Source organism: Suncus etruscus, chromosome 1 (assembly GCF_024139225.1).
Source record: "Suncus etruscus isolate mSunEtr1 chromosome 1, mSunEtr1.pri.cur, whole genome shotgun sequence".
Taxonomy (NCBI): domain Eukaryota; kingdom Metazoa; phylum Chordata; class Mammalia; order Eulipotyphla; family Soricidae; genus Suncus; species Suncus etruscus.
This window is the reverse complement of record NC_064848.1, coordinates 120,310,606-120,334,862: the sequence shown is the minus strand read 5'-3', so window position 1 is coordinate 120,334,862 and position 24,257 is coordinate 120,310,606. Positions and strand designations below refer to the sequence as shown.

At 34.1% G+C, this 24,257-nt stretch overlaps 1 protein-coding gene and 1 pseudogene across 1 annotated transcript in view; one reads left to right on the top strand and one right to left on the bottom strand.

Annotated features, from left to right (window-relative positions):
* The window catches only part of IMMP2L (inner mitochondrial membrane peptidase subunit 2), a 950,803-nt gene that overhangs the window by 122,722 nt on the left and 803,824 nt on the right, over nucleotides 1–24,257 (top strand). The window lies entirely within an intron of this gene.
* On the bottom strand, nucleotides 12,068–12,220 carry LOC125995488 (uncharacterized; annotated as a pseudogene).

The following is a 24,257-nucleotide window of genomic DNA, read 5'->3' as shown; positions in this document are numbered from 1 at the left end:
GTAGCTATAACAGTTTGATAAAGAGTCCTGATGACTAGCTCAGATTAGGTAGTGAGGAGGTAAAAAAAGAAGAGGGCCAGTAGAACCAGTCTATAGTAGAAAGCTTACCACCAAACAGGCAGTGCAGTTAAGGTTGAGAAGGCTTCACTGTGATGATAGTTTGATCTGATCACTCTGGACAAGAACTGGGTACTTGAAAGAGGATAAAGTGATATGTATGGTACTGCTTCATTGACAACAGTGCAAACCACAGTGTCAAAAAAAAAGAGATAAGTGGAGAGAGAGACAGAGATAGATATATATATATAGAGAGAGAGAGAAAGAAAAGGAGAGATGTCCCTAAGGCTAGTGGGGTGTTAGGGGAGAGGGAAACTGGGACATTGGTGGAGGGAAGTGTGCACTGGTGAAGGGCAGTGTATATTGTATGACTGAAACTCAATCATGACTAATTTTCTAACCACTATGCTTAGTAATTATAAAAAATGAAAATAAACTTAAGAACTACAAGAAAATTTGAAAATGGCACTATTAAAATTTTGTATGTCTTTCAAGATTGTCACTTTTGTAATTTATTTTAAAGGATACTTTAGCTTGTCAGAGTTCTTTGTTTTCATTCTATATCTTTCAATGTAGTTGAATGTAGTTTTTTAAAAATTTATTTTTTCTGACTTTTTGTTTTTGTTTTTGGGCCACACCCAGCGGTGCTCAGGGGTTACTCCTGACTATCTGCTCAGAAATAGCTCCTGGCAGGCACGGGGGACCATATGGGACACCGGGATTCAATCCAACCACCTTAGGTTCTGGGTCGGCTGCTTACAAGGCAAACGCTGCTGTGCTATCTCTCCGGCCCCTTTTGCTGACTTTCATTTGAAAAAAAAAAATATATATATATATACATTCATTTAATAGTTTAATGTTACATATTTTGAATTTGACTCAGTGATAAGACATCAACTCTAACAAAAATGTTAGAATTAAAAAATTGATGGAATTAGTTTCAATTTTTGCACAATGAGAAAAGTTTTGTTATATATTTGAGTGACATGTATAAGAAGAAAAATCTTAAAAGATACTCACATACTGTTCTTACTTTAAAAACATTTAAGGCTGAAGCTATATATGTATGGAGTTTGCCTTGCACATGACCAACCCATGTTTGATCCCTAGCATCCCATATGGTTTCCTGAGCAGAATGCAGAGTGATCCTTGAGCATTGATTGGTTTGTTCTTTAAACAAACAAATAACAACAGAAACAACAACAACAAAATAGCTAAAACTGGGGCCAGAGTTATAGTACAACAGGTAGAGTGTTTATATTACATGCAGCCAACTCAGGTTTGATTCCCTGTATCCCATATGGCCCCCAGAGCCTGCCAGGAGTAATTTCTTAGTGCAGAGCCAGGAATAACCCCTGAACACTGCCAGGTGTGGCCCAAAACCAATACCTTTCCCCCCCAAAAGCCAAAACAACTTAAATGACTGAGGCAATTGCAACTGAACGGGTCTTCTGGAATCATAACAAAAGACGATATCCCAGACTCCATCTGAGCTTCAGCGCAAGGGCCAAGACCACTAACCACAGAAGACAGATTAAAATGACATCGAGGAAACAGAACTTCTAAAATCACAAAGAAAGTCATCATCATAAGGTCCACTCCTTGACCTGTGCACAGACTGAGACCCCTAGATTTAGAGGTCTGTATTTATCATCCAGATCGGAGCAGAAGTCTTCCATACCGCACAAAAACACCAAGGGGAGAGTAAATGAGCGTGAAAGGAGTCTATAGATAATTCCATGACAATATATTCCAAGGGTAGGGAAACCCTGTATCTCTTAGGCCAAGGGGATTCCCGTTTCGGATGACCCCAACATTTACTGTGCCTATACGGGGGGGGGGGGGACGACAAAAAAACACTAAATAATCCTTTTTTAAAAAATTTTTTATTATTATTTTTATCTAGTTTTGATCGAATTCTTTGTTTTGGGGTAAATTTTGAAGTAGTTGTCCATTTTTTAATTATATATTTACTTTTTCTTTTCTCTTCTTCCTCCTTGCGCCTTGTCATATTTCCTATCTCAAGACCATGGCAACTATGTGGTGCATATTTTTATGGTTGCAGTGCTCACTGAATATCTTATTTTTATATCCTCTTTTTGAACTGCTGTGGTGTTTCACCTTCTTCTTTTCCTCATCGTCCCTCAAACCAAGGATGAGAGCCTCTAGAATGACTCTACTCATAGTCGGCATAGTAGATTTTTACCCCATTATATTACCTTTCTCTTCCTCAAACAAATCCACATAACTTGATCTTTCTAGTCCCGCCTCCCAAATAAAGAGGGCAATAATGGAGGCACCAAGACCAAACAGTTATAAGCCCACTAAGTAATTAACTAGACACAGAGGGGACCATGCATTCTAGCAGCTCCTGGGGGGAAGAGTAGAGGATATGGGAGGCAGGATGGGAGCGGTTGTGGGAGGACAATTCAGTGGTGGGAATTCCCCTGATTCAATGTAAATATGTACCTGGAATATTACTGTAAACGATATGTAAGCCACTACAATTAAAATAAAAACTATGTTAAAAAAGAATTATCTTTTTTTAGTTTTGAGCCAAGTAAATTTGGTATTTTAGATTTTTTAAAAATAATTTTTATTGTGATCAAAGTGAATTACAAGTCTTTCATAGTAATATTTAAGGTAGAAAGTGACAGTGAATTAGGGCCATTCTCACCACCAATGTTGTCCTCCCTCTCCCCCTTTTCCCAGACTGCATCCCATACCCCCACCTTTGCCCCTTGGACTGCTAGTGTAAAAGGTATTCTTTGTGTATAGCTTGTAGATTGAGTATTAATTCTGGTGTCATTGACTTTGAGTTTGGTGCTTAAGTCTGATCATTTTTTATTTCCACTCATTGTTTTAATACATATTTGTTGATCAATTGAATTTTACTTTTGTGTGATTTATTTTTTGCCCAGAGTTTATTTTCTTCTAGTGTTTTGTTATTTGTTTCTAACAAAAGCATTTCCATGTTGTCAGTTATTTTTTATTATACAATTTCAATTCTTCTCAAAATATAAGTATAGGTATACGTCAAATTATTTTTCTCTTATAATTTTTTTTGTTCACTGAGTTTTGTTGCTACAATACTTCTGGTCCTTTTTCCCCCCTGGTTTTCCACTGCACCTGGATGTGCTCGGGGTTTAGTCATGGCTTTGTGCTCATGACTCTTCTGGCAATACTGATGGTGGATCATATGTGGTGATAGGGATTGACCTTGGGTTGGCCTTATGCAGGAAAAATCTCATGTTCATTATATTATTTCTCTGACCCCCCCCATATGGGAGACATTTTGTGACTTATATCCTAATACTTTAATGTTTTGGAATAGGTTGTGTTTTTTTTTTGTTTGTTTGTTTTGGTTTTTGGGTCACACCTGGCAGGGCTCAGGGGTTACTCTTGGCTCTACACTCAGAAATCGCTCTTGGCAGGCTCGGGGACCATATGGGATGCCGGGATTTGAACCACTATCCTTCTGCATACAAGGCAAGCACCCTTCCAGGCTATCATGCCTGCCCCATGTTTTTTTGTAATAGTTTCTTAAGATAGGTTATTTAGATAAGAATTTCTGTGAGATAAATTTCTTTGTTGCCAATGAGCATAAGTATAATATAAGCAAGATAATTCTGATTTTATCATAATCACATTTTATTCTACAGTCTAGGAAAAGTTTTTTAAAAAACAATACTTTTGAAGGTGCTTTTATACTTCTTTGACTTTTCATGACTTTTCCATGAAGTTTAGAACTAGATTTTTTGGTAGAATTTTGCCAGTCTGTCGGAGACAATGCTTTAATAAAGCAGATAAGTAGTTTGGAATTACTTTTCTTTATCTGAAAATGATTTAAGATTTAACTGATATGATTTATCTTATCATATCTTAGTAATTGTCTTTGATATCTTCTGAAAATTTGTTTCATAGCACAAAAAACAGATAGTCTTTCAGCTTATCTTCCACTATGGCAAATGGTTTCAATTGCTTATGATCTTTCTAAATTACTATTTTAGTGACTCTCCCGATGTTATTTATTTATTTATTTTTTTGGTTTTTGGGCCACACCCATTTGATGCTCAGGGGTTACTCCTGGCTATGCGCTCAGAAGTCGCTCCTGGCTTGGGGGGACCATATGGGACGCCGGGGGATTGAACCGCGGTCCGTCCTACGCTAGCGCTTGCAAGGCAGACACCTTACCTGTAGCGCCACCTTCCCGGCCCCTCCGATGTTATTTTTTATTCTACCATATTTAATTGACTAATCAAACTACAATTCAGATTTATAAGTTATAACAATATAGATTAAAAATAGAAAGGACCTTTGTAATCTTGCATTCTGCACATTATCTACTTGTTTCCCATATGGGTGACTATTTTTCCTGCAAATTTTATGTAAGAAGACTGAGTCCAGAAAAATAGATTACTTATCTGTGAGTAAATACTAATTTCTTTTTCATTGATGAATAAAATTTTGAGAAACTCCAATGTACATTAATAATGGATATTATTATGCCATTAGTTTGTTATAAAATAAAAGCAATATAAGTGCTGGCCATATACCATGGGAATGTTTTATATAAAAAAACTATTACTAAAATGTAGGACTTTAGCTCTCAAGGTTAAAAATGATACAGTAAATTTAAATTTAATACTTTTGTTATTTGATTACTTCCTATAATGAAAAATAAAACCACAAAAATATCCATGAGCTAGCAAAAAGCAGGATATCCACATATTTTCTGAATGGCTACCCTAATCAGATCTCGTAAAACTTATAAAAAGAATAATTACAAATATTTTATTTTTCCATTGGTTTGCAATATTCTACAATATTTGGAGTACAGTTCGACACATCTATATTTGACAAGAGTTAACCAAAATTATAGTGTCATCACTCAGCCCAGACATCTTCCTATACCCATTCTATGCCTTCTACTCATCCCTTTTCCATTTCTTTCTGGTTAGTAGCATGTTTTTTAAAGTCAAAGAGTTGCATTTGAGAACTAGAGAGACAGTACAGTGAATAGAGTATTTTTTTTTGCATGTGGCCAATACAGGTTGTCCAGGGTCTTCCAAAGAAACAAAACAAACCTCTTCCAGACTAGTAACTAAATATTCCAGGAGTAATTTCTGAATAATTCACAGGTAAGGAGAAAGCCCTAAGCACTTGGAGTGTGGACCAAAAACCAAAACCAAACCAAGCCAAACCAGCAAAAAAAAAGTATTATATTTGTTGGGCTTTCCCAGTTTTTTTTTTAAATTTACATTCCACATAAATGAAAATGTCAGCAGTTGTTTTTCATTTTCTGACTCATTTAAATTATCACAGTCATCTCAAAATCTATCCTCACTATCACCAAAGGCAAACTTTTATCATTTTTGATGGCTTAGTAATATTTCAGTACAGTGAATTGTATATGCCACAACTTACACATCTAGTCATGCCTTAATGGGTAATTAAAACCAGATTTTAAAACACTGGAATATGGTCCCTGAGCCTTTCAGAATTCTTGAGCACAGAGCTAGGTGTAACCCCTGAGCACTATGGGTGTGGCCTAGAAAACCAAACCAAACCAAACCAAAAGAAAACAAAACTGGAATAGACTCAAGAACAAACTTGATGATTTTTTTCTTTGTTTTTTTTGGGGTCACACCTGGCCATGTTTAGGGGTTACTCCTGACTTGTGTTCTGAAATTCCTCCCTGCAGGCTCAAGGGGCCATATGGAATGCCCAGATTGGAACCACCATCCATCCTGGTTTGGCTTTCAAGGCAAACACCTACCACTGTGCCATCTCTCCGGCCCACTTGATGATATTTTTAATGATTCCTATAAATGTGTTTTAGAATCCTTTTCCTACCAGAAAATAAAGAATAATGTTTAAGTGATTCCTTTTTTTTTTCATGTAAAATAGCAATTGTTTATAAATATATGGTATTCAAACTTATTTAAGAAGCATATTTTGGAGTTTTTTAAAATCTCACATACAATTTCTCTGCTTATTCATTTCTAATATCCATGTTATGTATTCTTCGATTTTGATTGATTTTTTTAAAATTGTAATGTTATCATCATGGTCTCATTTAAGGTTTTGTAATTTACAAGGTAAAGAGACACAAAGAAGAGCTATTCAAGAACACAAATGTTGTTAACTTCAGTAACACACAGTTTTAATCTCTGACCAAAGACATACAGTAGATCTTACAAATCCCAGAACTATTTAGAAGGACACAAATCGAACACATATTGAACACATATATCTTTTGAATATTTTATGATTATTTTCTTTAACTGCTGTAACTCTCTATATATTCTTCTACCATGATGTTTCTATCCACTTTTCATCTTGTCTTTTCTTTGTAAGCTGTTCAGTAAGGATTGTTGTTGGAACTGTCCCTCAGTTTGATGCCTATGATTGAACTATGTCATGGAAATTGCTGGTCTTGTTCCTATTGCCTCCAGATGCACCAATAACGCTTCATGGCATTGATCCTTGTTTGCATAGACACATTAAAATGGGAAAACACTATACATACAGATTAGTTCTTATCTAATAAATCTCATTACAATGTACCTTACACCCTGAACATTGATATAATGACCTGGCACAGGCCTCAGATGAATGGGCATTCTCCATTCACGCTGGAACCAGGCAAGCTATCTACGAAACATCCAAGGTCTTTTATAGCAACAGTTGGAAGCAGTCCTCTACCAGGAAAGACACTACCAAGGGTCTGACATCGACCTCCTAAAAAGACACTTCCGTTTACACTGAGAAGACGTGACAACAACAATGACCTGCGAGAAGACGTGACAACAACAATGACCTGCTCTACAGGACATGGTTCTCTCTATTGCCCCTTAAGTGTGAGGTGAAACGAGAGGATGCTCTGCACCATCCTGACTGCAATATGGGATATGCAGACTCCAGGATCTTTAATACAGAAGCATGATACCAACAACAGAGACTATGTGAGGAATGGAGGTGTATTGCCACTACAGACGATGACTTGAATTGGACAAACTAGTTTGCCTGGAGCCTAGAGTCAGTCCTGTGCCAGGAAACTTCAGGGGTAGGGTCTCCATGTATTTAGACCATAATTTGTCTTTCCATGTCCCTTATGTTTTGGTAGGCCTATGCAAACAAATGCCGCTTTAATATCGTTTTTTACTATGTTCCCTTGACTCCAATCCTTAAGAAAAAGAACCCACTAAAACTTTTGAGGTTAACTTAAACTAGTAAGCATGTGCTTGGAACTAGATAAATGTATTTTGCCCTCAATGTTTAAAGAGTTACATAAGTCTAATATCTTTAGATTATATGGTGTGTTGCTAAGAAATAATATGTACTACAACTGGGGATTTGAGGGACAAAGTAATTGTATTGTACATGGGTTCAGTTTTGTTTTTCTTAATGTTCTTTGGCTGAAAGTTCAAGGCTGGGATATCATCGATGGGACTACTGAGAATCCTGTTTATGGGTGATTGGGCTTCCACTGTAACTTTACCCTGTCCTCTTTCTTTGCATCTTTGTTGTCATAATTAAAATAATAAAAAAAAAAAGAAAAAAAGAAAAAAAAACACAAATGTTCCGATATACTTATCTTTAGCTTATATCAATAGCTACTGAAAGAGAACTACATTATGATCCTTCTTGACTGGAACTCAAATTCATCCACATAGTTTTTAGCGCCCAAACCTAAAGCCTTTCGATTCAATTCTGGCTCAACAATGTTGTGTTGCCCTTCTCCTGCTATGAATAACTGTGAGCTGATATGTGCAAGAAAGATATCGATGAAATTATTTGCCTCCATGATAAATACTTGTGGGAAGTTTAAAAGATTCATGGCAAGGTTTCATTTCTCTTTCCTTTGAAAAGCAGCTGTTGGAACATCAATTTAAAAAAAAACTTTAATGATCTCATTTTGTTCAGTTGGATGTGACTATACTTAATTTTTTTGGTCTGTTGTGAAAGGTTGGTGTTTTTGGTAAATAGAAAATCAGATGTCTCTTCTTTCTTTGTTTCAAAGTGTTTCTATGGTGGTAGTTTCTTGAAATTCTTGAATCTGTGACTCCCAGCTTTGAGAAGATGACTTATGTTGAGCAGATACATCACTTTACAAACAACTTCTAAACTTCGATGGCTTTATCAAGGTTTTAATGCCTGACTCTAGTTAAACGCATTAGTAAATGTCTAACTATCTCACACATGTTCTAGTGTGTGCCCTCCTATGTCAATAAGAACTCTCTCCATCTAGACTTATATACCACCTTCTGAACTCACTTACAGTTGCCCTTTTATAATAAAAGTTTCTCAGATATTACTTAGTTATAGGAAAAATAAGAGATCTATGTAAAATATAGAAAGCAGCATACTTATACATTCACGTGCCTTTCTGAACATTTATTCAACAATCCCTACCCAGCATCCATCAAATCACTTACTCATTAACTCTGTCCACTTGTCTAATGCTTTTTATATTTTAGTACAGGATACTGGTATTTTTCCTATACTTCTCTTAAAATCAGTTACTTAAGCACATTATATGTAAAACACAATAGGATTTTCCTGGTAGAACTGCACTGATTTACCCAAGTATTTTTAAACATTATCATTTTAATTTTATATCAAGTTGTCTTCTCCTATGCAAAGTAGGTGATCACCTTTTGGGATACCTCCTTTTCCCTCATTTTTCTGTAGCTAATGTCTTAAAAACAAGTTAGAGTAGTTTATTTGATAAATAAGGTTCTAATTTTCCTGTCATTCTTTTTAAGATTGAAATGTAAGATAAGGTTACAATAAAAAAAAGGCTAGAAAATGATTTAGGGGCTGTCAGGGGAAAAACTATAGAAAGATTCAAATGTGTACATTCTGTTGAAGGATTTGAGTTAGTCCATGAGTATTGCCACATTTGATCACAGCTTATATATAGATCAAGAGCACATTATGAAAAATAAATAATTGAAAATCAGTAATAATATCACTTAGGTTTTTATGTTAACATAATTAACACTAGAAAAATAATTTAGTTTAAATATGAACCTATTAATAGAACCATGAATCTATATCTGCTCTTATTATTACATTAAAGAAGATTGAACTGTTTTTAAATCTTTTTGTTGGTCTGGATTTTTAACTTAACAGCAAATGTCAAGACTATTTTCTTTTTGATTAATGGAAACAGAACATAGATATTAGTAATCTATTTAATAGAAAAAGTAGTCGTGCAAATGTTCTCAAATTTACAGGCAGTTACAGTAGTCTGTGCAAAAATGTCATTTTCTTCTTGAGTTATTAATTTGAATCCCTTAAAGCACTTCAAAGTTATAACTTTAAATATTATTTTTTCTCTTCAAAGTGATAATGTAGTTTTATTAAATAGTAAGAATTATATATACTTACAAATGAAATTAGATATTCTATATTATACTAGAAATCTGCTTTTTGTAGAATCTTTTTCCTTCTTCCTCACTTATAATGCAATGTTCCATTTTTATAATTCCACAAATATTGTATTTATTAACTTCTTTTTCAAAGTCCCTTAGAAAGAAATATTCCATTTGCTCTAGAAATCATTTGAAGGAACTTAGAGAAAATGATTTGAAATAAATTACAAAGCATCTTGAGTCTGAACTTCTGGCCTAAGTCAGTCACTTGGAATTTTTTCAGAGGATTATTGGAGGTGAAGGTCCAGTGATATTTCTATTCTCAGTCGCTAACAGATAAATGGTCAAAGAATTCTGAGGTCTTTGCTAGTGAACTCTTTAAAGAGTGCCAGTCTTGGGTGAGCAGTGAAGTAAGGAGTTTGGATCTGAAAGGGAGGAAATGAAAAACTATCATGACATTGAAGTGGTCAGTAATGCAATGAGACAGAGCTGATTTTTTTTTTGTAACTAAATTTAAAAGATCATATGAATTCTTCCTATGGTCCAGATTAAATGCATATCTATGTAATCTATGTAGACATAATACATATATCTAGATGATTTTTTAATTATCGTCTTATATTAGTCATGGATCCAGTGATTCAACATTTTCAGATGACAGTATGTATAAGAAACCCACATGTACTAGAATTTTGGGTATTTATTTCAGTATGAAGCACCAGTTAAAGGAAATAGAACTAGTCACATGCCTTTAAAAGGAAGATATAAATTACTTTGATATTCCTAAGTAGTAGATAATTTAGACAATACTTTGATATTTGTCTTTTGTGCCTTTTATATTGAACTGAGTTACTATGTGAGAGATTTGCATTTTTATTTGCTGCCTGGTTGAACAAACCTTTCTAATTCCTGAGTATTTGCTTTTGGGATTTTAACTTCTTTCCTGAAGTAAGTTCCAGATAAAACTTTGTGGAACAAATCCCCCAGAAATACTAAAAGTAAATGTGGGCATGCTTATATGGAATTACCTTGAATGGAATAGATGTAGTACAGAGTCAGTGGTAAGCAGAAAGCACCTAGATTATATTGGCGACTGATAAAATTGCAGAACCTTCCAAATGCAATCTACAAGAAGTAAAAGGACCTAATGTGTATATACTTATTTGATATATTTTATATATTAAAGATACAGAGCAATGTGAGGAGGAAGGCTGCTATACAGAAGTTCTGCATTAATAAAGTATCCATGGAGACACTGGAAACTAAGTGAATTAAAGATCTTTTCCAAATTCAAAAATAAAGATCTTATATGAAGCAAGTAAATGAATTTTTGAATATTATTGGCAGTAATTACAAATTGATTATCTTGAAATGATATATATTACTAATATTAACTTCTATAAAGATACTCGGATAGCATCTAGTCTGGTATAAAGGTAAATGTAGTAAGGTGCATAAAACATTCCTAGACTTGAAATATGAAGCCAGGAACAAAAAATACATATGAAAAATTAAATTAAAAAATTAAAAATTTTAATTGAAATTTATTTAATATATTTGGAGAATATTTTGACTAAAGGAGCAGTTTCATCTTTCTGTGAAAAATATCTAAGTCTAATGTCTCTTTCCTCCTGGTGAGGAATTGGGTTCAACTTTAACTGGTTTCTTCACAGAAGATTATTGTAGAAGTTTAACTGGAAACATTCAAGTTTTTATTATATAAACCTGTCAAGGTACAGAACTAGACTCTGGTATAGAGACTAGCAGTGGTGTTGAGGTTGGTATGGCATGTCAGCAAGTACCAGTTGAATCAGACTAATTTATTATATATGTGTAAAAATATAATTTACTTTTATTAAATACAATTTGAATATTATCTCTCACTTTTGTAATTTTTCATATTCAATTATGAATGTTCTCTTCCTTCCCTACTTCATCTATGATCAAAATTGTATCCTTAGGGTTGAAGAGATATACTGGATAAAGCATGTGCCTTGCACACAGCTGGCCTGGATCAAATCCCCTAGCATTCCATATGGTTCTCTTGTGCCAGGAGCACAGAGCAAGATGTAATCACTGAGCACTGCCAGATGGGCCCAACAAAACAAAGAATATGTCCTCTATTATAATGAAATTTGAATTTATCTTTGTTCATTAACATTCAGAGAAATTTGATACAAAGGTGTTTTTTGGGGGCCCGGAGAGATAGTAGGGCGTTTGCTTTGCATGCAGAAGATCAGTGGTTCGAATCCCGGCATCCAATATGGCCCCCCGAGCCTGCCAGGAATAATTGCTGAGCATAGAGCCAGGGTAACCCCTGAGTGCTGCCGGGTGTGACCTCAAAACCAAAACCAAAAAAAAGTGTTTTTTCATGTATTTGTAGAATTAATGAAGGAGTAGGTGAATGAATTTGGAATTTGATTAATTGGGAAGTGTTTTATCTATTCTGATCCATTTCCTAAACTAAGAGCATGATTCAAAATCATTAGAGGGCAGGGAATGTTCAGTGGTAAAGTATTTACCTGCTACATATAAGCAACAAACACAAAATAAAACTAAACAAAATATGACCTATGAGAGCATTTGATGATTTTTTATATTGCTGCTAAACTTCAAAGTGGAAAGAACTCTGAAAAATGACTTTAAACATTGTTCAATATTTTACTATAGAAAATTTTCAGAAATGTAAAATTTTAACAGTGAACCAGGATTCTTTCAATTAGCAATAATCCCACCTCAGATAAACCTCATTGGCTACTATATTGCCACTGTGCAAAGCTAAACACATTCTATCTAGTGCTCATATTTTGAAAATTTAGCCCTCTATATATTGCACTATTCAACAGCCAATCCACCTTATTTTTTAATAGTGCATTTAAAAATAACTCTTAGGCATTTATCCTAATTACCCCAGAATAAATTCTATTAACTAGAATTCACTAATAGTTTATAGCTTTGTTTTCTATTGAGGTTCAAATTTAAATACCACAGACATGTATATATCTGAAGTGAACTTTTGCTGAATTTTGACATATTGCCTGTTTGACCCTATTAAAAAATCAAGATACTGAAATTTGCTGTCTCTTAAAAAATTCCTTTTTTTGTCTTTTATTAGTCTATCTTTGTCACTGCACTCTTTCAAAAACCACTCTTTTAATTTTCTCCCCACCTAGATTAGTTTTGCAAAGTATGTTTTTGCAAATGAATGTTAAATCGAAAACCATAGAGAAATGAGGAACACTCCTTTCAATGGTCTTAAAATGATGACTACAAAACCTGGAAGCTGATGAAGAAAGTTGAAGGGACTTCCTGAAATGACAAATGACATAGATTTAGAGAAATGCCAGAGGTACACAGCCAGCATTCCATTAAGCCTTGTAATTGCTTTTAATGGCATTAGACAATATAAACCTGAAAGTCACTTTATAGATTTTTGCTGGGTGGTCACCAAAAGAGACACAGTTCTGTCACTCTAATAATCACATATTTTACAAAGGCTATAAAGTTAAGGTACAGTGATTGCTTTAAATGTTTTGGTGTTGTGATAAAATTGCTTAATATTTGCTTTAAAAATAATGTGATATAAAATGTTGAAAAATGTACCACATTTATTTACTATATAGTGAAGAAAAATAGTTTGAAAATATGGATTAGTTTTTGTTGAGCCCTTGTGTTAAAATCAATTTTTTATTAGTGTTTTATGGCATGCAATCTAATTGTATAAGAATCTAGGTGTTTTTCAGGTAGTTTTTTATACAATACTAATTCATTTATATTCTGAACTATAGACTGTGGATCAGGAAATCATCAGTTGTGTATCTACAAGTGAACACAGCTTACACTGGCTATCGAACTTCAAAATTTTTGGTCTGTTTTGTGGTCTGTTTCTCTGTACATACTAAAAACACTGATTAATAACTGATAGCTAAATCTATACCATTACCCACCTTTTCTCTCAACCTCTTTCTCTCTTCTTTCTCTACTTCCCTTATGACTAAGTGTCTATTTATTGCGTACCTACTATGTGACACTGTTAGATGCCATAGATTTGGTGATGTATGAAAAACAACTCAAGGTTAAACCAGATTCCAGAGATTTATAAACATTGATTTATAAACATTGACACTTTTTGTGAATCAGAACTCATTTCCAGAAGTCATGTATCCATAAATTTTTTTTTTTTTTTTTTGGTTTTTGGGCCACACCCAGCGATGCTCAGGGGTTACTCCTGGCTATGTGCTCAGAAGTTGCTCCTGGCTTGGGGGACCATATGGGACACCGGGGGATCGAACCGCGGTCCGTCCAAGGCTAGTGCAGGCAAGGCAGGCACCTTACCTTTAGCGCCACCGCCCGGCCCCCCCCCCCTTTTTTTTTTTTGGTTTTTAATTTTTTAGCGGGTGTTGTAGAAGATGAGAAACCTTGATATTCCAAAGGTTTTCTGGAAGTTGGTGATTTTTTATGCTGTCCAATTAATTTCTTACTCTCTACCTCTAAAAAATTGCAACTGCTTTACTGTTGACCACCTAATTTACCTCATCAACTCTGTGTTCAGTATAGTTTAGCAGTTTAACAGTTTCTGTTGTATACTTTTCATTTGTACCTGTGCTTCTACAGATGTTTATGCATGTCATGGCAAATAACACCTGAGTGTCACCAGGTATGGCTCAAAAACAAAAACAAACAAAACAAATGGAAATGTCTTTATTCATTAAACAATAACTCAGTCTTCATCTTCCTACCACAAACTTCTGGCCACTGACATTTCACCTTCTCTATTATTAGAATTTTTTTAAACAAAAGCTGCTACATCATCTCTTTATTTTTTATTTTCTTAGTTGAAAACTCCCCCTCCATTTTATTTTAAATAAGTGTTTAGTAGTGTGGTAAAGAAATGGAGAAATTAGAATTTTAATGTTTCAAGCTTTACTCAGTTCTTTAATTTTTTTGTACACGACTTCTAATTTATTTATTCCACTGAGATTTTCTTGTGTTCTCTGCCAATATGTTGTTTATAAATCATTGTAACATTATTATACATCTGTAGTAGGCAGTAACTTCTGAACGAATGTGACTAGGCAATTATATGAATGCAATCCATTTAAAGTTTGAACTATTTATATGAAATTAGTTATTTTATTTGATTTCATCCTATAGCTATGGCTTTCAGAAATTTGATTTACCACTTATGTGATGTAATTTTATTCTTAGAATATCTTTGCTATACAATAATGAGAAATTAGGTTATTTGAAATATGGGCTTAATGAAGTGTAAAGGATATGAAATAGAATATAAATAACATTTAATGGAGTATTTGTACAAATGACATTTAGCTATGGGCACTTTAATATTTATTTAACTCCTTTTCATAATACTTAAAGGTTTTACAAATGTTGATAATATTAAGAAACATTTTCCAATTATAATTAGAAGACTGGAAATTTTCTTTTTATTTTCAGGTGAGCATCTGGGTAATATATAGTTTACAGGAAAAGTCTTGGTTATTTGGCCAATAGTAACTCTAGTTGCATTGAAAACTTAACTGATACTAAAAGTAAATAGCTCAGAGGCTCACATTGTAACTTAATGATCAGGAATATGATCCTGCTGTTTTCCTTAAACTGATTCCCACCTTACCCAACCCCCATGCCCCAGCTTTATTGAGAATTTTCTTAGGCTCTGTGATCAGCAAACACCTTAATCCTTGCTGTTGGCCTATGAATTGCTTTTTTAACTGAAGATTGAAGAAACAACCAGAAACTTTTCTGAACTTATAGATGTGACATATTTCAAATTAATCCCTTTAAATCAGGAAATTCATTGACCATGGCATGCCTGGGTTTTTGAATGTTGCAACACATGTGGGATGTAGAAAAAAATGTAGATTGTTAATAATTAAAACATGTATTCTAATAATATGGCAGATCAAGGTTTAGTTGCAGATCCAATGTATAAACATTTTGATGGGAAAAATTTATATTTAAGACAAAACTCCCAAATACTGGACCTGGAGAGATAGTAAGTGGTATGTGTCTTGCATTATGGTCAAACCTGAGTTCAGTCTCGGGTACCCCAGATGGTCCATGGAGCCCTGCAAAAAAGTGATCTCTGAGGATGGAACTGAGAGAGTCCTGAGCTAGGTGTGACCCCAAAACTTAAAAAAGGTTAAAAATACAAATTTATGTACAAAAGCCAATATTTTTTTAGAATGAAAATGAAAAAGAGTAAACTACAAAATAGTCAATATCACATTAGTAAAATTTCCTAGAAAAATAATGATATTTTTGAACTACTGATGAAGTTTTAAACTATGGTTCCCCACATCTATAGGATAAGTAATGTTTGCAAGATGTTTACTATGCTAATACTTTTATAATATCTCCCACAGAGATTAGTGAAATAAGTTAGTATTTTCTTCAACTAGGCTAATCAAAATTTACCATTAATGATAGTTGTAGGCTATAAAGCATGTAGCTTCACTCATGATATACTTACTCAGTTTAGTGGTAGAACTGGTACAGTCTGGTTCTCTACAAGACTAAGCTTTTCTGACACTTCTATTTCATATAAGTTCTGCGCGCTAACCGATTGCGCGACTGGAGCTCCGACACTTCTGTTTTATAAAAATCTCTTGTGAAGAAAAGAGAATTTGTGAAACATATGTCATGATATATGTTCAATCCATTTTATTCCTAATAAGAGGGAACTTACGTTTAACTAGCCATTGATTACAAACTGAATTAGTTACATATCATATTTTGTATTGTAAGGCTGAAAGAATTTTCCAATTTAATTTTTAGTTGTGTATATTTTAGACCATTTCCTGTCATTGAACACCTGTCTTTAGTTGACACAGAATGCATTTATGTCTCCAAGCCCCCTTAATCCTGCTCTTTTCTTATTAGTACCATGTGCTAACCAGTTGCACCACTGTAACTACACAATAATCCTGCTCATTTTTTTATGCAGTGGAGACAAAAAGAGATGTATCCTGCAAATGATTTTTACAGTGAAGCAGCAGTAATTAATTATACATGGAAGTAACTGAGAACCACATAATTCCCTCCCCCACCATTCAAACTGAATGTGTCACCAGTTCATCTCTTTGCTAACATTCCAAGTGGTCCATTATGATTTTCACTATTTAAGAGAGGAGAAAAGATCAGAGAAAGAGAAAATAGGTGTTTTTATAAAGGAAAAGTATTTGGCAGATTTGATGAAACTACACAGATTTGAGTACTCATTACTAAGTAGCCACCCACGCTACCTAGGGGTGTGTCAAGTGAGGAGTTCTAATTTTTAATTTTCATAAGGCAAACTTATGGTAAATTTACCTCTGTAAATCTGGTGCTTATTTTATGATGAAAATCCATGATGTTCAGTATGGTAACTGCTAGGTACTTGTTAGTTATATCTTGATCTGTGATTAGTGAAACTGCAGAAATGAGTATTTTATTTTATGTAAATTTAATTATTTTAAATTTAAATAAGTGATTGATAAATACTGTTTTGGATAGTGAATTTTAGCATCAAATTTATTACTGTTTTTATGCAAAATTAGTGCTCATTTTATTACATTGAGGGTATTTTGTATTGTAACATATTTTAGTTAACTTATATAATTTAATATAAAACATAATAGCTACTTAGATTCTATATACTTCTGATATTATTGCCCATTAAGCAAAGTAAACAGTTACAATTATGAACAAGACTTATACTTGTGTATCTATCTATATTAAAGTGAAAAAAACAGGGGCCAGAAGAATAGTTCAGGGTGTAGGACTTCTGCCTTGCTCACTGCTGTCCCGGGTTTGATCTGTACCATCCCATATGGTATCTGGAGTCCACCAAGAATGATTTCTGAGCATAGAGCCAGGAAGTAATCACAAGCACCACAGGATGTGGCCATCCCCAAACAAAATTAAAAAAAAAGTGAAAAAAATACTATTGAGGTGTTCTGATTAGAATTTGTGATAGCCTTTCTAGAAAATAGTTTTGCTCTAATTTTTGTATAGTATGTCACATGGATTAAAGTGTATTTTCAAAGTGATGGGTAAATTTTTTGTATAAAGTACTGTCTCCTGCTTTTTTTTTTTTTGAAATTTAAGTGTTTCATGGTTCTCCTGTAGTTTGCTGTGATCATATAATGGTTACTATTCTGTGCTGTGGAACTTAAGGTTTCAAAGACAAAAAGTAGATTTTTTTGTTTAATATTGATTTGCCTACTTAGTTTGCTAATCCTACTTGTCTAAGCCAGTAGGATTAAAACTTGGTAAAATCTTATTTGCTATGACAAGGAATTTTCCAGTAATTTGTGAATAATTCTTTGCAGAAAAAAGAGGAAGCATACATATTGTTTAGTACAGTAGTGAACTACCACGCCTGTAGACCATACACATAATTTATGAAAAACATTTTGTATTACTTGTGTACCTGGTTCAGATGGGAGACGTTTCATTATTGTTAATGTAATGAACAGGTGCCCTATCAAGCACTACACATACAGTTTCAATGTGTACTTTAATGCATTATTTAGGATTTACTTTTTCTGTGCTGGTGAATATCATCACAAATTTAGGGGGCTGGAGCAATTAGCACAGCAGTAAGGCATTTGTCTTGTACAGTGCTGATCCTGGATGGACAGGGGTTTGATCCTTAGCATCTCATATGTCCCCTGAGCCTGCAGAAGTGATTTCTGAGTGTAGAGCCAGGAGTAACCCCTGAGTGATGTGGGTGTGACCCAAAAACCAAATATATATATATATATATATATATATATATATATATATATATATAAACTGTGATTTATAACCCTCTTAGAGTTTTAGTTTTACATTTACAATGTATCAACTCACAGATCCTCACTAATGCCCGTATGTCATTCTCCTATCACTTCCACCTTACTTTCTCAAACCATAATCCAGGGCCAAAGGTTGTCATAATGTTGTTGCCATTCCCTTTTCTTTTTGCTCTGTATCCATAACGAGTGAGATCATCTGGTGCTGTCCTTCTTCTTCTAACTTACTATGCTTAACATGATACTCTGCAGTTCCAGCCACTGTATATTTTCCTCTTGCATTGTATAATATTCCAATATGTATATATACCACATTTTTAGAATTATTTTATTTTATTCTTTGATATTTAATAATTTTAATTAAATAATCATAAGCTATTCTTCTACAAAGTTGCTCATGATTTTCAGTCATACAATGTACAACATCCTTCACCAGTGCACATTTCCTGCCACGAATGTCCTATTTCTCTCCAGCTTGCCCGCCCCTCTTGCTTCTCCCCTGACTGCCTGTGTGGCAGATAATTTTCTTTTTTTTTGTTTGTTTGGTTTTTTTTTTTGTTTTTTTGTTTATTGGGACCACACCCATTTGATACTCAGGGGTTACTCCTGGCTAAGCGCTCAGAAATTGCCCCTGGCTTGGGGGGACCATATGGGGCGCTGGGGGATCGAACCACGGTCCTTCCTTGGCTAGTGCTTGCAAGGCAGACACCTTACCTCTAGCGCCACCTCACCGGTCCTAATTTTCTGTTTTTTTTTAAGCATTTTATTTATTTTTAAAATAATATTTTTATTTAAGCATCATGATTATAAACATTAATGTAATCAGGTTTCAGTTATAAAAAGAACATCCTCCTTCACCAGTGCAACATTCCCATTACCAATGTCCTTCATCTCTCAACCTTCCCCCTTTCCCTGCCTGTATTCAAGACAGGCACTCTACTTATCTCACTCATTGACATTGTCATGATAGTTGTATGTGTAGTTATTTCTCTAGTTGCACTCACCACTCCTTGTGGTGAGCTTCATATCGTGAGCTGGTCCTTCCAGCTCTCATCTCTATTGTCTCTGGGCATTATTAAAATATTTCCTTTATTTTTCTTAAAACCCATAGATAAGTAAGACTATTCTGTGTCTATCTCTCTCCCTCTGACTTCTTTTACTCAGCATAATAGTTAACATGTCCATCTATATGTAGGAAAATTTCACGACTTCATTTCTCCTGATGGCTGCATAATGTTCCATTGTGTATATGTACCAGTTTCTTTAGCCATTCATCTGTTGAAGGGCATCTTGATTGTTTTCAGATTCTGGCTATTGTAAATAGCACTGCAATGAATATAGGTGTGAGGAAGGTGTTTTGTGTGTGTGTGTGTGTGTGTGTGTGTGTGTGTGTGTGTTCCTAGGGAATATCCCTTGAACTGGTATAGCTGGATCATATGGGAGCTCAATTTCCAGTTTTTCTGAGGAATCTCCATTATTGTTTTCCATAAAGGCTGGACTACAGGGCATTCCTACTAGTAGTGAATGAGAATTCCTTTCTCATATCCCAGCCAGCACTGATTGTTCTTGTTTTTTTGTGATATGTGCTAATCTCTGTGGAGTGAGGTAGTACCTCATTGTTGTTTTTGATTTACATCTCCCTGATTATTAGTGATGTGGAGCATTTTTCATGTGCCTTTTGGCCATTTTTATTTCTTTGACAAAGTGTCTGTTCATTTCTTCTCCCCATTTTTTGATGGGATTAGATGTTTTTTCTTGTTAAGTTCAGTCTGTACCTTGTATATCTTACATATTAGCCCCTGTTCTGATGGGTTTTGGGTGAATAGTTTCTCCCATTCTGTGGGTGGCTTTTGTATCCTCAGCATTATTTCCTTTGAAGTGCAGAAGCTTCTCGGCTTAATATAGTCCCATCTGTTTATCTCCGCTTCAACTTATTTGGAGAGTGCTGTTTCCTCCTTGAAGATGCCTTTAGTCTCAATGTCATGGAGTGTTTTACCTACATGTTGTTTTATAAACCTTATGGTTTCTGATATCAAGGTCTTTAATCCATTTGGATTTGATCTTTTGCATGGTGTTAGTTGGAGGTCTGAGTTTGCTTTTTGGCATGTGGCTGACCAGTTTTCCCAACACCACTTGTTGCAGAGGCTTTCCTTGCCCCATTTTGCATTGCTTGCCCCTTTATCAAAGATTAGTTGATTATATGTCTGAGGAACATTCTTGTGTATCCAGAGTCATTTTATTCCTGGACTTCATCTCTTTATTAATCCTTCTGGTCCCCTGCTCTTTTTAATGTCCCCATAAATATGACTTTCCAGACCTTTTATGACTGATTTTCTTTACTCAGCAATGTATACTTAAGTTTATTGATTTGTTTTTGTTCCTTTTATTGTGAGAAATAAGCTGATACCCTTTTACTGGTGAATAACATACCACTGTATAGTTATTCCAAAGTTTGCTTTTTCTGGAAACTGATTTCTCGGCTCTTTTTAGATTTCCAAGGAAACCAAAACTTGAGAGCCTTCTGTGGCATAGGAAGAAAAGCCTCAGTGTTCTTCATTTCTTCTTGCTCTTGTGGTATGTGGTGGTAGTGAGCCAATCCTCGAGGAACTTCACAGAAAGCTATACTTGGGGATACTACCAAAATTTTCTGGGAAACTTATGGTTGGGGCATCTATGAGACATTTTGGTGAAACTTTCTAGATTGCTGATAGACTAATTGAAAGTTATCTCTGGGGATGTGCCGCTTCATGCTACTGGACTTTCATTGGTTATTACTGTGTTGACAATTAAAGGAGAGCAAGAAGAGAATAAGGCATATTGGAATTGTCAAGAGAAGTCCTTGCATTGCTCTTGTAGCATCATTTACTGACAAAATGTAATATCATGGTAACTTGTAAAGAAAAAATGATTAAAGATCCAGTGTAAGTGTTACAAAGCAGGGTAATAAAAAGTGTATTTGCAACTGATAGGCAATTATAAAAATAAAACTGGAACATGGCTTGTTCTCTCAAGACTGTTTTTTCCTTTGAATATGCATGTCAGTATCTCACTTGCTTGTCTGTTTCTTTTCCTGTTTCCACTCTGGTGAAGCCTGTGTTCTTTCTTCCACACATTTCCCCTCTTTCTCTCCTCTCACATCTTTCTAATCAACTTATTTCTTTTAATGGTAAGAGCTTTATTTAAGCACTGTGATTTACAAAGTTATTCATGATACAGTTGTTTCAGGTACTCAGTGTTCCAATACCAGTTGCACCACCAGTGTGACCTTCCCTTTTCCAGTCTCCCATTTCCTAGCTACTCCCCAAATCTGCTACATTAATGGCACAAAATAATGTATTTTATTATGCTTTTAAATATATATGTGTATATATATCACAATGGTGTTACTAAAGTCATTGTCTGAGGATTTACTGAGCTATTAGGTGATAGTTGAGCCTTCAATGTTACTGTTTTGGCTCATTGAATTTGGAGAGCTTCTGTACAGCTTTCTGTTCTAATTTTCTGTGTTCTTCTAAGTAAGTTTTAGTCAATAAAAACTATCTTGCTTCACAAAAATAAAACCATTCTGTTTTCATGAGTCTTATTTTTCAGTTAGGACCACATAGTCTCACTTTTCTATTTTCCTGAATATTGTTATATTTTTCTCTTACAAATATCATATGCTCATATAATTTTAGTTGATTTGCTTTTTGATCTTTTGATATGGTGAATTACATTGATTGGCTATTTGTAGATTATATAATTCTTGCATTCCTGTGTAATCCATACTTGATTATGATAAATTGGCTTTTTTATGCATTGCTAAATTTGATTTAGCAATGATTTATTAAATAACTTCATATTCATGAGTTATTTTGGTCTATCACTTTTTCTGGAATATACATCTGATTTTGTGACTTCATACAATAAGTTGGAAACTATTCCTTTTTTCAATCTATTTCTGAAGAAGCTCATGTAGGGTTTATTTCACTTCTTCCTTAAATATCTGATAGAATTTGTCAGTGAAGCCATCTGGTCCTGGAATTTTCTTCATGAGAAACACAATTATAAATTCAAGTTTTGAGATTGATGATTGTCTTTTTCTTTTGAATTAGTCTTATAACTTGTCCCTTTTAAGCAAAGCAATTTATTCATTTAATCTAAATCATTAAGGATATTGGTATAAAATTGTTCATAATATTGTTTATTATTGTTTTAACATGCCTGCAGCATCTGTGAAATGTCCGCAATGATTTCTGGTGTTTATAATTTATTCTCTTTATTTTATTCCCTTCATTGCTCTAATAGAAATTTATCATTTAAAATAGTACTTTCAATAAAACAGCTGTTGTGTCATCTGTTTTTAATTTCTTTAATGATTTACTTATATTATTTCATCTATTTTATGTACTTTGGTTTAATTTGCTTCATTTTTTCTACTTTATTGAGCTGAAAATTTTTTGTAAGCTATGTGTTTCCCTTCCAACCAATTTTTTTTACAAATTGAAATTATGTATGCATTCTAAAAATTATTAATGCTTATATACCAAACTAAGGCATATTGTCTTAATTGTTTAATGAGATATTGGGTGCAATGGGATATTTAAAATCTTGCATGGTGAATCTGTTGTGTAGCATATTTTGTGAAGCAGCACTCAGACTATATAAGCTTTTCCTCACAAAATTTGATATGTTACACTTTCTATTTTTTACTTCTTTATATTGATGTTTTCCCTTATGATTTTTCTTCAACTATTTTCTTAGAAGTAGACTATGTGATTCTCATATATTTTATCTTGTTTATACTTTTTTAATTTTAGTTTAATTCTATTACAGTCTAAGAAAATATTGAGTGATCTGAATCTTTTAAAAAATTATTTAAACTCATCCCTGTCTTTGTTTAAGACCTCGATGTGATCATTTATTGACATAAAATGTACATTATAAATAATGTGTATTCTGCAGTTGGATGAAATACAATATGTCAATTAGGAAAAATTTGTAATGGTGATACATACTATTCTTTTTGTTCTTTTGTTACTAATTACTGAGGAAAGAGTGCTGGCATTTTTCTCTATGATTGTAGGTTTATTTATTTTGCCCTCTAGCTCTATTTTTTTGCTTCCAATTTTTTTATCATTCTCAATTGTAGATGCATATGTATTGGTTATTTTATTTTTTTCTTTTATGTAGTTTACTTATTATCATTACTCTGTTTTACAGATTCTAATCTTCCCAGTCTTCTCATATCATAATCTCTGTATTCTTGGGATAGATGCTAAGGAGTAGAATTACTGTTGACCCAAGAAGTCCTATGTTCAATTTTTGAATTTGATGGCGTCTTCTTGGCTGTCTTGTGCAGAAAAACAGAAAGGGAGCAAGACAGCAGTCTTTTATAATGGCTCTCTTGTGCCCAAAACACGGCAGGGATCAGCATCCACCTTATCGGGCGGGGCTCTTACCATGTTTGGGCTCTGAAGATTGTGTTCTATGGTGTCTTCTTGGGTGTCTTGTGCGGAAAAGCTACTTTTAATTTTTGAGAAGTGTCTATATTGTTTCCATAGAGGTTAAACCAGAGGGCAGGCAGTCTATTAACAATGCTTGATGATAGTATTCCTTTTTCTGCCCCTTTCCTGCCAGCACTGATTATTTGTCATCTTTTTTGTGTGTGTTTGTTTTTGATTTTTCTTGTATTTTTGGGCTATACCCAGCAATGCTCAGTAAATAACTTCTGGTAGTGGTTGAGATCAAACCTGGGTTTCCTATGTGCAAGACAAGTATCCTAATCATTATACTATCATTTCTGCCTCTATCTCTATCTGTTGCCCTTTTGATATTGCCCCTTAACAATAGTATAAGATGGTATCATGTTCTGATTTTTATTGGCATTTCCTTAAACATAAATGAGGATGAAATGTTTTTCATTTGCCTATTGTGCACCACTATTTTTTAAGTGAAAAAGTTTTCAGTTCTTAAGATATTTTTATGGGTTTTTGTTGTTATTATTGTTGAACTTCATAAACTTACCTGTTCATTGCAG